Below are 14,442 nucleotides of genomic sequence, written 5' to 3'. Positions count from 1 at the left end.
CACCCCATTCACATCTATAATGCTGCGTCATACAAACTGTACAGATGCTGTGGTCATGATTCACACCAGAATCTGTACTCCACCAAATTCGTTAAGGGCAGTTTGGCTATCTGTACTGAACAGAATTGCTTTGTTTGGTTCAGTAGGAAGAGCCATTTCGCAGACTCACTGATGTGTTCAGTCACTCAAGTGTTATCTACCCTCTCTGTACCTCCAGATTATAAGGAATAGAACTGAACAGTGACAGTAAATTAAATTTGCTGTAGTTTCACTACTCCACTAACTGCTTTGGAAGTATATATAAATCCAACATCCAAATACCAGTAGCCCATGCTATATTTAAGAGGAAGTCATGGAGAAGTACAGTCCTGCTATGCTGCTTGGATAGCTGCCTGTGCCAATGTAACATGTTTCTTCCCTTATTTGTCATTTTTCTATTGGCTGTAGTTTTCTATTTGCTGAAGTGATGGTCAATTAAAGCATGTGGAGCTGCCTGACTGGTCACTCAAATGAACAAATGCTTTAGACTAATGAACCGCTGCATATGGTATAATGCACTGAAAAGATTCATTCATTCATGCAGTGAAGCAAAACAATTGTTCTAAACCACCTGATGTGTTTCAAAAGAGGCCACCAATTATTTCTAGTAATATATTTATTTCAGCATGTCAAAAACAAAGTTGTTGACCACTAGCTGACATTAATGAGCGATATTCTCCATGTCTAAATTCTTCATCTGTATTTGCACATCAAATGAACTTGTCTGCAAGCTTTCTGGTTTTCATTCATTTGTATAGTCTTTAGAATACTTACTTGTAGTAAGAGGATTTCACAAAATAAACCCAGATGTGTAACAGACAAATGTGCAACAGACAAAATGAAGTTGCAGCAAATAAGGAAGTAAATGTTAATTTCACTTTTAGCTTTAATTTAATGCCTTAGCTACTTAGTTCAATGGTAACAGGTATTGTTTTGGTTTTAAATAAACAGTGTGCACACTTAACTGTATCTAAGTCAGAAATTAGAAAGCTTATTGACTGAGAAAAGAGAGAGACAAATCTATAAAAAATAAGTAAATTAAAAATAAATCAATTATAAATTAAAATATTGACAGAGAAAAAAATCAATTTGAGTTTTATAGCATATTATGACTTCAAAAATAAGCTTCACAGCTATCAAGTATAAATTATAGTCATGCTTGTTTCATCTACAGGCAGGTAATAATACATGGAATATTTTTATTCCTTTCTGTTTCTGCATGTATGAATAACTGGTGAAAGAGTATGTACACAGAATTTCAGGACAAAAAAACATGAAAAGACTAAACAGATGATATTTAGAAGTTACAAATGATGTCCAAATTGCATTCAGAAAATTAGAACCTTTATTGCAGAGCCACTGAAAACAATCAAATCAGCAACAAATGAAAATCATTCAATGAAATGCATTCAGTGGGAAAATGGGTTGTGTTCCATTACAGCTATAGTCAGTGTTTTTATCACCCCACAGCATGTGCACAAACATATCCTCTAAGCTCTCATGCATTAAATTGCTTCCCAGAAACCATTAGATTCTGTCCCACATGAATCGTACTTCATTTGAAGCACCTATGAATAGGTGAAAAAGTTAAACATTTTGATTGAAGCTGAAAATTATCACACATCGCATCATAATTCCAAAGATAGTTTATCTTCAGTATGACGTCTTTTTTCTTCAGATGAAAGCTTTGACATGGATTGGGGTAAAACAGTACTTTTTCTGTTTTATGTTCTTCCATTCATCATTGTTTTCCTGAAAAAAGAGGTAGATTCAGAAAAATGCCTACAAGAGTGAAGACCAAAATCAAGCACATATGCAAAAGCAAAAAAGGCTAGACTGTTTTGGGGGATTTTATGGTCTACAGGGCCGCTGTTTAGCTTCAGTCACAGAATGAAGCAGCTGACATGGTTTCACAAATGAAGGAAGAAAAGTGGGAGGGGCAAGGAAAGGGACAGGAAAAAATGAGTGTCTGATCCAGTCAAACATCGAATTAGCCAGATCTGGTGATCCTAAGGACAGACAACCTGACTGTGATTAAAAGGCCCTAGGATGCAGTCATGCTCAAAACTGCGACGACACAGACTCTCTCCTCATTCCGCGGCCCAGTGGTCGACACTGCCTGTGCAAGCCGCAGACTGGATACAGCTCACTGGTTGAGTCAGTTGAACATGCATGGTATGTGGTGGATCAGCTCAGCCTGCAGGATGAACCGTGGGCACCAGAAGGACTGCTTGTAGTGCAGAAACGTAATCCCTTAATGCTTACCATTTTACGGTAACCTTACAGAAGGACACAGCAGTTCCAAATGCACAGTAGCACTTGAAGTGCATGAGGCAGAGAAGAAGGGTACAGCAGCAAAGAGCAATTCTGAGCAGGGTGTTTTTAGCCTTTGCAAACATGATTCTGGGGAAAAAAGGCCAAACCAGCCCCTATTTTTGTTTGTCTTCTGATGCTGATTACTCCAATTCCTCAGGTGGCCATTTCTCTTGGCTTTATGTCTTAGGCTCAGGGGTAAAAAGAGTTTAAACATGAGACCTCTGTTTACACCCACACAAGGCCTAAAAAATTGCAGATACATAAGAAGCCCTACCATGGTATCTTCAGGCACATGCAACACTTCATCCCACTCTGTTAGAAAGTTTTCATTTGATTTCTACAGGCCAGGCTTTCCATGCTCTCCTGCCTTGACCCATATGTTTCTGTGTAGTTTTGGCCTCATAAAAAAAGGAAAAACAAAACCATAGGGAGAGTAATCATGTCACTGTGAGAAATAAACACACTCTGAGAAACAAAAAACTCCACCTCCTAGTAAAATGAATTGTTCCAGCAATAAATTGTGTGGACTTGAAATGATTGGGTTGCCTATAATCGTCTATTATTATAATTTGATCATGACCTGTTTCAGACTTAATCCAAAATTGTTTTGTGAGTGTATCATATTTAATTTGATTTCTGTCTATTCCCTGATATGATGAAGGACGTTTTATTATTTGCTTTTCATTATCAGTATACATGAAGACACAAAGACCAGGATCGAAAACTATCATCTTCAAATCCCTATAACTTGCTTGGAGCTGCCTGCACAATGCCTGAGTCATTGCATTGTGCCTTTGTCTCGGTCTTCCCAGCAAATCCTCTGTGCCCGCTGGCTTAGTTATACTCAATCTGCTGTGTCCATCTCACTGTCATTCATCTCAGCTACTCTCATCTCACATGTGCTTATACGACCTACTCACCTCACCTGCACGGCTCAATTCATCTGGGTTTTTTTCCCCACTAGTGTTCTCATCTCAGCCGTGTCCATATAGAGTTACTAAACTCACCTGTGCTCTCAATCTCAAATGTACTCATTTACCTGTGTTAAACTACCTGTATTTATCTCACCTGTGGTCATATCATCTGAATTCATCCCACCGGTTTGCACTACTATTCATCTCACTTGTCTTCATTTTACCCATTTCTTTCACTCCTGTGTTCCATTTCCCTGTGTTCATCTCAGACGTGCTTCATTAGGCAACATATAGGGGCTCAAGGATATGACAAAATTTGCCTAGAGCCCTAGCAAGCCAGTAACATTCTCACAATATTGCTGTGATACTGTCACCTCTTCTCAGCCCCTCACTTGTGGAACTTGTGTATTGATAATGTGGTAACATAATTGCAATGTTCTGGAAATTTTGTGAGAATGGTATGTCAATATCTGGGATTTTCCAGAAACTCTAAATGATCTAAATTACGTAGATATATTATGCATGATTACTGGCAGAATTTGTTGCATACTGGAACTGTTTATTCACAAACTGTAAGCAAGAAAAATACTCACATAATATCACAAACTCATTTAAGCATGATTAGAAAACCAGAAAGTTTCATTTATCAAAGGCCTCTAAATAAATTTGAATATGAATTATTACCTAATGTGGATACAGTAAATATGAGCAAAAAGATTAGTTAGTTATAATAAAGATTTCACTCCAATGAAGTCAAATTACAGGACATTTAAAACTCTGCATCCCCCCTTGATTGCATCATTTACTCTTTACTTTCTATCCTGCTAGCTCTGTATTTACCCTATGGGAATATTATATACATCTATAATGTGGAAATGGGGATCCTCTTTTGCAATCAACTATTTTGATTAGTGTGAATCCCCTCAGTGGATGATGAATGCAATCTTCTATAATAGGTCTGTCAACTGGAAATAAGCATTGTTAGTGTTTTCTTCCCATTTTCATGGAGATGAACTCACAAACTGGTGAACCGATTGCTAACACTGTTACCCTCACCCCCTTTTAAAGGAGTCCAGTGTACAGTTAATTGGAATTGACATTGTGTTTTCACTTTCCAATATTACTTTTCTTCTCAGCACTGCAGATAGCCTATGGCTTAATTAACAGCACAGATCAGTTCTCATGATAAACTAAACAAGCTGTGGCTTTGACTGGTTAACGCTGTACTATCCATTGTGAATGTCTCAGGAGAAAAAAAAACACTTTGGTTGCAGCTGTGACATGACTCTGAATTCAACACATGGCCTCACTGACATATGGAGGCCTTTGGTCAGGGGCCACCACCCACTCAGTCCACTGATACAGAACACGCAGACTTTGCAGTGAATATATGAATGAACAAGCCTCTTGTGTCAACTCAAGGCAGAGAGTACATTCCTATACAAGAGAAGAGAGGAGACAGGAGCACACCCGCGCGATCTCCGCTGTAACCCCACGGGTCATGTGATCTCTGGAAAGTGTCAGCTCGGATCGGTGGCGCTGCCACTCACAGCTTGTGGGCACAGCTGGGACTGAGTGTCTCACCCAGGTGGGCCGTGAGGAAACTCACTGACCTGGCTGGGGTCCCCACTGGGTGACGAGACCTGCAGAAAGTGCATTCGCTTCAACGCCTCCTTGGGCCGGCTGACAGACAGGTTGCGGGTACCTGGAAATGGAGGGCTCTGTAGCCTGTTCGTTCATTGCCCTCACTGACACCATCACTGTCGCCAACTCCATACACATTGTCACATTTTATTATTAACTGTTGCTGTTAAGTTCCCTGAAACCACATTTGATTTTTTTTATCATTGATTTCTTAATGGACCCGTTACATTGCAGAGGAAGCCTGTGCTATCTACAAGAATGCAATTTAATTGATAATCTAACATATTGATTAAATTGTTTGAGAGAGCATTTGTATGAGTAATGTTTATCTCCTCCCTTTGCTGGTGATTGCCTTTGGTTTCAGTACAGCCACAGACACATTGATTACAAATACATGCACATTAATGTTCTAAAGATAAGTTGAATATTGAAGTATTACCATGACATGACTCATGTCAGCAGTCATGCAATTCCTAAGACAGCATTTTTGGAGCAACATAGAAACAATTGTTCATGACGAGATATTTTGAAAAAATGCTGAAAAACAGATAAGAAAATAATGCAATAATGTCAACCAAATATGATAATTAGCAAGAAAATTCAATACCTTTACACTTGGTTATTCAGGATACTGTAATTACTATGTATACAGGAATATTAGCCTTGGTTGTATTTCATGTTGCAGAATATGACATAAGGGTAAGGATCATTAGCTGGAATACTGTGTAAATGTAAAGGGAACTATTACAGAGGCCTTCCTGGTAACAGTGCCCAATGAGGTAGAAATTGGGGAGGCACAGAAATTACCTTTAAACTAATAATGTTCCTGAAACACTTACCATGATTATCAGGCTAGTTTTAGTGAAGATCACTCAGTACAGTGATTGCTTTTCGGTTAACTATGTCTGCAGTAGTCATCCTCATGCACTTCACAATAAGTATTTTTAATTGAAACAGAGATTGGAAGCATTAAATAATGATAATTGTAGCAAAAAGACTGGAAATCAGTCTTTAATGTTATAGCCATTTTTATTACAGTTAAACTGACATGCACATAAGTGGAGCTTCTACTTAAAGGTGCAATCTCATAAACAGGAATCAGCTGTTCTAGGCTTACGTAAACTGGTAGGCTCGATGAACATGCAAAAAAAAATCACATTAGTTTCTTTTTGATGTCTGTTTCAACACCACTTAGAGAGGACATTTTAGAGACCTTAATTTGAGCACATGAATGAATCAAGGATAACTGGGTGTAATGGTGGAGGGTGAGGCAACATTAATCAGCTCTGCACATGGATTGAGGGCCACCCTCCCCTGTAATATGACCCAGTACCATGGTGCTCTCGTTTTAATGCCCTATGATTGAGAATATTCCAAATTAATGATGCTGTAGCCTGATGAAATCTTCCCTACAATGAAGAGGTCAGAGAATCCAGAACAGCCATTAATCACATAGGGTACTACATCTGTCAGAGTCAGGCTACAATTATGTGACAGGGTATAGCTTTTCTCAGATTTGATTTGAAATAATGACAGTATACTGACATGAGAATAATGATTTAAAAAGCCCTGCTATTTAAAAAAATGTAAAATAGAATGAGAAATTGCATACATATTCTGCTAAAATTACAGATGTGTAAGATGTATTGAAAAGAGCCAATCAGTGTACACAGAAGAGATGGTATATTAAATCAGTTACCACGGCAGTTGTTGAAGAGAAGATACTCTTCTGTACGTGGGCAGCATGAAAACTGTTACTTACTTTCAGTCTTGGTATACCTAGACCCAAGGCAATTTGTCTGCTGTCAGAACAACAGTAGGCATCAAATTGATTAATTTGGGTTATCACTATAAAAAGTGTTCCTTGCTCAGCCTGGGGGAGAGAGATAATGTGGACATATTTACATGATAAACCACCGGAAGATTCATCAGTATGTCTGGAAAACACTCAGTCAAGGACCTTTGAGGACATTGATTATGTTTGCATAGAAAGGACAATTAACACCTTAATCTCAAAGTATGGCCAGATTGTTACATAAATCAAGTATCATGCAAAAGCCCCTGCCATGAAAATTTTCCCGTCGGTGGAATGCCAGGTGCTTTCCAGCAACAGTCTCAATATAAACTCTACTGTTGTCTCAACTGACAGGATGAAATTCAATACACCCTTCAACTGTGAGTTTGAACGGGGGGAAGTGAAACAGCTTCATATCTTGTGTGTTTTCATGTGGCTAACCTCAAAGCAATATTAGGTAAGGTAGTGTTGTGTCTTTTTTCTTTCTTCTGCTTTTTTTTAGGATTATACGAGATGAACTTGCCTGGTGAGATACAGTGTGCAAGACAATCGGCAGAGAAAGGGATGGATATATATGTGCTGCAGTCATTTGAATTGTCTCTGTCTCGGCCTTGGTGCAGCCCGTAGTCAGTTGTAAGTAGCTTCTGTGTTCTAACATATTTTACAAAGGAAAAAGTCCATAGGCATTATAAAATTGCCTTGGCTTCATTTTTTTTTCATAGGATGCAGCTATTCTACATGCCTGTTAGGAGCATGGTATAAAGAACAGTATCCTGAGACAGACATCAGCAATGATGGTGATTATGCGGCAGAAGTCACAGCATGGTCCAGTGATTGCAGCAGGTGATCAGCATCCTGCAGGTTGTAACTTCCTCACAGTCACACTACAGGAATGCTAATTATTATTTATTTAGCAGCTATGTCTCTGTGCCTAATGTTACAGATTGAGTCATCACTGGTAAATGTGACACATTTTACATTGCGTTCATTGTTTCAGGTCTGTTAAAAAATGTTATTCAAAAATGAAACACACTGGTGATGTTTTCCATATGCATTGTCAGTATTTCTTGTTCTAGTTATGAACTTGATATAAATAATTGATTCAGTTCTACCTGCTGTTTGCCTAGAATAAATATGCTCGATAAAAAGGAGTTTGCAAACAAATGCAGAAAATGGAGTTTGTTGTTTTATTTCTTGCAAAGAATTTTCAGCATACAGGGCACTCTCCTACATCATCAACCAAATTAAATCTCCATTTAGATCAGGCGGTCCAATTCAGAAAGCAAATGAACTCAAGGCATTATCGACCAATTCCGCAAATTCTATATTCACACATAATTAAACAAGATGTCAGGCAATACTGCATACTGTAATTTTAAAGTGTATCAGTGTTGCTATCAATATGAAAGAAAAACAGTTGATAATGTATTCTGGTAGCGTACCTATTATGAATATTATTATGGATTTGAATATGAATTATTATCCATATTTATATAAACCCCCTTCTATAAGTCAAGTCAGACCATATAATTCATCTAAGGGCTCTTTGTCTGGAATAGAGGTGACATGAAAGGCCAGCCATTCCATCTCTTCCTCCAATAAATCTTCTAATAAAGAAACTTTGACTCAAATTACTTTACCTGCCTTGGGAAATTATGACGAGAATTCTTGTTTTCTTAGAATCTTCTCTTACTTCTCTTTTGCTTGACATCAATGCTGAAATTAAACTTGATTTATGAAACATGAACAAACATGTCCAGGGGCTCTGTGCAATCTAATTTGCCTTTTTTCAATATGTAGAAAAAGTACAAATATGAGGTATCTGCATTTCCCTCGTGGCTGTTTTTAGAAATGCATCTTTGTGTACTTCTAACACAATGAATGTTGTATTTCAAAGGGTATGACGCACCCTATTCCACTGGTCAAACATTCTTCCCCCATCTGAGGTCAAACAAGTGAAAGAACAACAACATGGGCTTAGATCCATGTCATTGGAGAATTGACTGAACTGAATAGGTTTGAATTTGTATTGCTTAAATAAATTATTGAATCATAACTCCAGCGCCTGAAGTAAAGAATTTTAATTATTGAAACTGAATTTTATTTTTGAGTTAAAATGTGAGTTAAATGCAACCTATATTCAATTCCTTGACTGTGTTCAGCCTCCATAAATTCAGATTCAAAATGTGTAAATTCAGATTGAAAATGTGCAAGTGACATACAGGGTACTCAAAAATAGTAGAGCACTGACTCTTGGAATCACTAAAGATGTGATGTCCATGAAAAAACCCTGTGTTACTAGAGTAGAAATGAGTATTGTTTTTTCAGCTCACCACAAAAACCATGAAAACCTCACCATAAAAAGCTCACCATAAAATGTTAACACTTCACACCTTAACACGTTTCAGCAATAATGATAGTTCAAATAAACATGTAATATATTAGCCCAGAAGGGGAGATTAGTTTGTCTTCAGGCAGTGTAGTGTTATGAGTCTGTCTCTGCACAAATAATCAGAACATCATACAGTATATTTTCACTCCCCCCATTTATAACGATCTCTATGGCAACAGCAACACAGCAGGAACACACTGGTAATTTGTTTTGTGGGTACGATTCCTGCTCTCTTATTCAATTGATGTCAAATGGTGGGTTAATTGTGTTGTTGTGCTGAGCAGCTCCATGCAGATCCGCTTCACCCTACCTTTTTAGATGCGTAGCTGCGCGACAAGCCCACTGCTGCTTCGATTTCTTGAAGGGATAAGTAACTGTGGACCTCTCTCCAGCAGAGAACTCAATCAGCCTCGCGCTGTAGGACCGGGCATGACAGAGTGGCGCTTCTGTTTATTCAATCCGATCCCATTACGTAAACTTTCGCAGGAGAGTCGCCCTCTCGAAAATATTGCCCTTATCAAACGGCCGGCTATTCTCAAGTCCCTCCTGGGCATAAGAATATTTGATTTTTGTGATGGTGCTGAGAGCAATGCTAGTACAGAGGACAAATAAAGCATATTAAAGGTAAACTCGATAGGTGTTATAGCTACTTTGTCATCACCGGGTTTGCACTTGGGGGAATTGTGTGGGCAGAACAGAGCAGCATCACCGTGGAGCCAGGCGGTGATCAGTGGCTGATTTCAGCCTCTGGTAGGTCATCTTAAGTCTTCTCTGTCTGGGGTTCTGTTTGCCAGTCATCCACTGGGGACAAAAAGGAAACCTAACTCAAAACCATATTGTTTTCCAACTGTCTGCCATGAATTATGCACGGGAGCCTTTTACTTGCATTGGTTGTTTTTCTATTCTTATTACAAAAGACCCAAGGAATGACAGAGAACCATGGTGAGTGCAGTGCTTGAATCTGACCGAATAAGGAAGAGGTTGTTTTGTTCTGCACCCAATGCAGTCAAACAGCCCAGATCAGTTCAGTTCAGTGTGAAAACATTTTACTCTGCTTATCAATATTGATGTGTAGTAGCTAGGAATGTGCGATTCTACAAAATCCAAATGGGCTTGATCGAATGCTGGGAATCAGACAGAGCATTCTTCAATTCTCATTTTCAGTGCATTGTAAAGAATGGTTGCAAGTACACCAGGTGCAGCCATGGTTTTCTGTGATGGGCCCCAAATCCCAGCAAAGCCCCCATGTGTTCTTTTTTAGTGTGTTTTCTTTTATATTAGACTGCACTCTAATCAATATTCACCTGGCTATCATCCAAGGATGATTTCATGCCATATTCTGTAAATTTGTAATGATGAATTAATTGATTTATAGTGGTAATAATTATATTCCTACTTCCTTATCCAATGCCCTCCAGCATGATCCTTCTTCAGAATTTTTCTTTTAATGCTCACAGCTGATCTATCCATCTACATTTCCCTCAGTTAATTATTTCCCATTGGTTTCATATAATTGGTAATCATAAGTTGTCAAATCAAATAAAACCTTTGGCCATGTCTGCACACCTAAAACAAGGCAGACAATTTCCAGGTGCAGGTATTATATTGCTCATTTCCTGCCTTTGATTATGACGTCTATCCATGGTGTTTCTCAAAGCCTTGAAGTGGTTCATCTTATATTTTTTGGCGATACAGAATATAGAGTATGTTTGTCATACCTTCAGATTTAACTGAACTGAACTGATGCTGATTGTCTTTTTTCCACATCTCTTAAAATTTCTCTTTCTGTATAAATTAGATATGAATGATTTATGATAATGGATAAATCAATTATTAATCTTTTTCAGAGACCCTAGTTTTTTGTTGATGTTTCCCCATTTCTCCCATTGTCAGTTATATGTGATCAGGTTGCCTCACCGCAGAGTCCTCTACACTTGTGCAGGGGCACTGAAGCACAATGAGTGCAACCCTACGATACATTCTCCTGCTGTCAAAGGCTGTTTTTCACCCTACAAACCCCATAGTGCACTCCTGGAAAAGTGAGCACTGATTGGAGGACAGGCGTATCTCTCCCTGATGTCATCTGAGCAACTCAATGGTGCCTGACAAGTTGCTAGAGAGTGTTCTGTGGTTGTTGAGGAAATGGGGTGACTGAGTGAAGCTGCTTGCTGGTCTGTTTGTATATTGAACTCTGCATCTGTTGTCCCCCAGCCAATGTGTGTCTATGCTTTTATTTTACTGTAACCAATGTTAGGACATCTCAGGGGTTGTAGTGTAGCATGGTGGTAAGGAGCAGGACTTGTAATCAAAAGGCTGCCGGTTCAGTTCCCTGCCAGGGCACTGCTGTTGTAGCCTTGGGCAAGGTACTTAACCCAGAATTGTTTCAGGAAATATCCAGCTGTATAAATGGGTAATATGTAAAAAAGGGTAGTCTATTGCTCTGGATAAGATAGGAGCATCTGCTAAATGTCTATAATTTAGTGACCTTTCCCTGCAGCCAAGAATCTGATGGAGTGATGCAGCACTGGTTGCAACAGGTTTTTGCCAGCATCAGATCATCACAGGGTGCTGAAGAGTGGTGCACTGAGGCCACCCACAGTGATATAAACCCACCTCACCCAGTCATAATGGAGTCAATTCTGTCCCACGGCTGTGGACCCCCAGTCATTGTAGGCTAACAGGAGAGCCAGGACTCCTTTACCGGCCAAGCCACTTGCCACCCAGACCTCCCAGTTGTCTTTCCTCACATTACAATCACCTGTAGCATAAAATAGGATACAAACACGAAAAATCTAAAAAGAAAACATTTCTATTCAAAACCACCACGCATCTGCAGCTGAGGAGGCGGGAAGAGATTATCTCTGTGCTCCTTTGGCTGGCGCTTGTCATCGCTCAGTAGCATTTTATTTTATATGGTCCTTCTCACAATGGAATTAGCGCAGAGCATTCTGCAGAGCCAGTCACAGGAAAGTGATGGCAAGAATGCAGGGAACAGCCTTTTCTCTGAGCCAAATGCCTCAGTGCAATGACAGAGACCCTGCCTTTCAAATGAGCCATTAGACTGAGGTCTCGACTCACTTCTGTTTTTAAAGACCCCCCGATAGAAATGAACTCCATTATGATTGTACAATTATAATGAGCAGTGGAGGGGAAATGCATTGCAGCACCAACAACCAAAAAAATCCAAATGTAATGCAAATTTGCAATCGACACCAGGAAGAAATCTCCACGATCTGTGCTCTGTGCTCCATGCTTGGTGCTACTTGGCTTGGACCGAGTCTAGGTAAGTGAGGTTAGTCGACTGTGATCAGTCATGCACATCCCAGTCCTTCCGCTTTGAAAAATTCACAGATACACTCCACCGATTTACAGGGGTGTCTGATGAACCGTGACTCCCAAGGACAAATCTGTCATTTACCAGAGCAAGGAAGTATGCTACTTGTAAACTGAGAGACATGTCAACGATGGAAATCTAACCAGACATGGTGAGGAAATGAGCCAGAAAGAAGGAAAGAAAGTGAAAAGAAAAACATGGGGGAAACTGGAGGTAGCCAGCAGTTGTCTTGGAGATGCGTCTTGGATGGCTTTTGATCATCTCTTGAGAACAATGTAGGCTACAGCGAAAAATGAAACAAAAACAGTTGCTTGTCCAAAATAGGTGAATTCCCTCATTTCTGATGGACCTCATTTAAAAAGAAAATAATGAAGAGCCACTCATACAATCTGCCTATTACTCTGTCTATCCCTCTTTGATTCTGTGCTTGTCTCTGTCTCTCTCCATCTCAGCTGAAATTCAAATACCTGATGACCACAGTGCCCTTCCTGTTGGATCTTTGATCATTAATGACGAAAAAACACATGCTGTTGTTGTGCATAAATTACTTGGAACTGCTTGGAACTCCAGCATAACATGATTTCACATGTCCAGGATACTGGTGTAGTGACTCAACATAATCACAGATTTTTTTCTTGTTAATACCTACTGTTTTTCCAATTAGTTTGGTTTTCTGGCCACTACTGTAGGTCCAGATATCTATATTTTAAGAATGTTTATGCATTGTCCATACACATATACATGCTACTTATTTGTACATTGTTTTCAGATATGAAGTGGAAAATATTTAGCCCTATTTCATTTATTTATTTAAATCAGACCTCAGGCCCCCATGAAGACACAGTTCAACAGCCTTTCTCAGCATACCACAAACAGTCCGTTTCTTGACAAGTGAGAGACTTGGATATGAAAAGGAGACTGAGAAAGACAGCAAAAGACACTAAGCAGAGGACAGAAGTCTGAAACGGCAAGCACAGATTTCTTATCCTTTGCCTTTAGTTTTCTGGGATATCTTGTTTGTTCTTGTTTGATGTTTCGGTTCAGTGAGATTGTGGGGGGAGGTTAAGATTAAGCATCTTCGGGGAAATTGAGCACCTTTGCCCAAGGGCACAACAACAGTGCCCCACCTTGGAATCAATCCAGCAACCTTTGCATTACAAGCCCTGTTCTTTAACCACTACACCACAGTTTGTATGACACTAAATTGTCATAAAAGCATTTTGCATTATGCTAAAAATTATTGAAGGTATCCTAATCGTATTGCCAGTCATTGGCTGAAAAGTAAGTTCTTTGCTGTCTCTACGTGTTGCACACCAGCTGGCCACCTGCGAGCTGCTCGGATGATATCAGTGGAAAAGCACCTTTCTCCAATGGGCTGTCACTTCATTCTGGTACACCGTGTTACTTGTAAAATAGCCGTTGGCTGTGCGCGAGTGTATCAGAGTGTATCCTAGTGTATCGGAGTACATTGCTTTCTTCTTGCTTCATCGCTCCTGGATGAGTGGAGGGGTAGTTGTGATGAAACAAACCTAATATACAATTTGTGATTCCAAAAAACAGTGTTTCATAAAAGGGAAAAACAATTCAATAATTAATGAAAACATCCAAATAAAGGAAATTAAAAGGGCAAGATACTTGCGGGGAAAAATTGCATCACCGCTAGAGTTGATTGGCAGGCCCGTGTATGGGGGGAGACATGAGGGCCAGGGTAGCTTGTGCTCTTTTGGTACTAATGTCAAAAAAACAGTTTTTCCTGCCATATCATCCATTTCTAAGCCATGCTTAAATTTCCCCTGTCCTCCGCAGGGTCTGTGCATGACCCTGTTGACTACCTTGGATGTGCCAGAAACCAGGACAAAAGCATTACTAGGTTATCTAGCTGATGGGACTATCCCAAATATGGGACTTGTCCAGTTGTGGTTATGGTATGAACTTTTGGAGAATTGGGGGAGCTGTGAATTTGTCATGCCATAATGTTGATCATTTAGGTCAATTTTACTTGATAAAG

This window comes from Megalops cyprinoides, chromosome 16, assembly GCF_013368585.1.
Source record: "Megalops cyprinoides isolate fMegCyp1 chromosome 16, fMegCyp1.pri, whole genome shotgun sequence".
Lineage (NCBI taxonomy): Eukaryota > Metazoa > Chordata > Actinopteri > Elopiformes > Megalopidae > Megalops > Megalops cyprinoides.
This window is presented reverse-complemented; position numbering follows the sequence as displayed.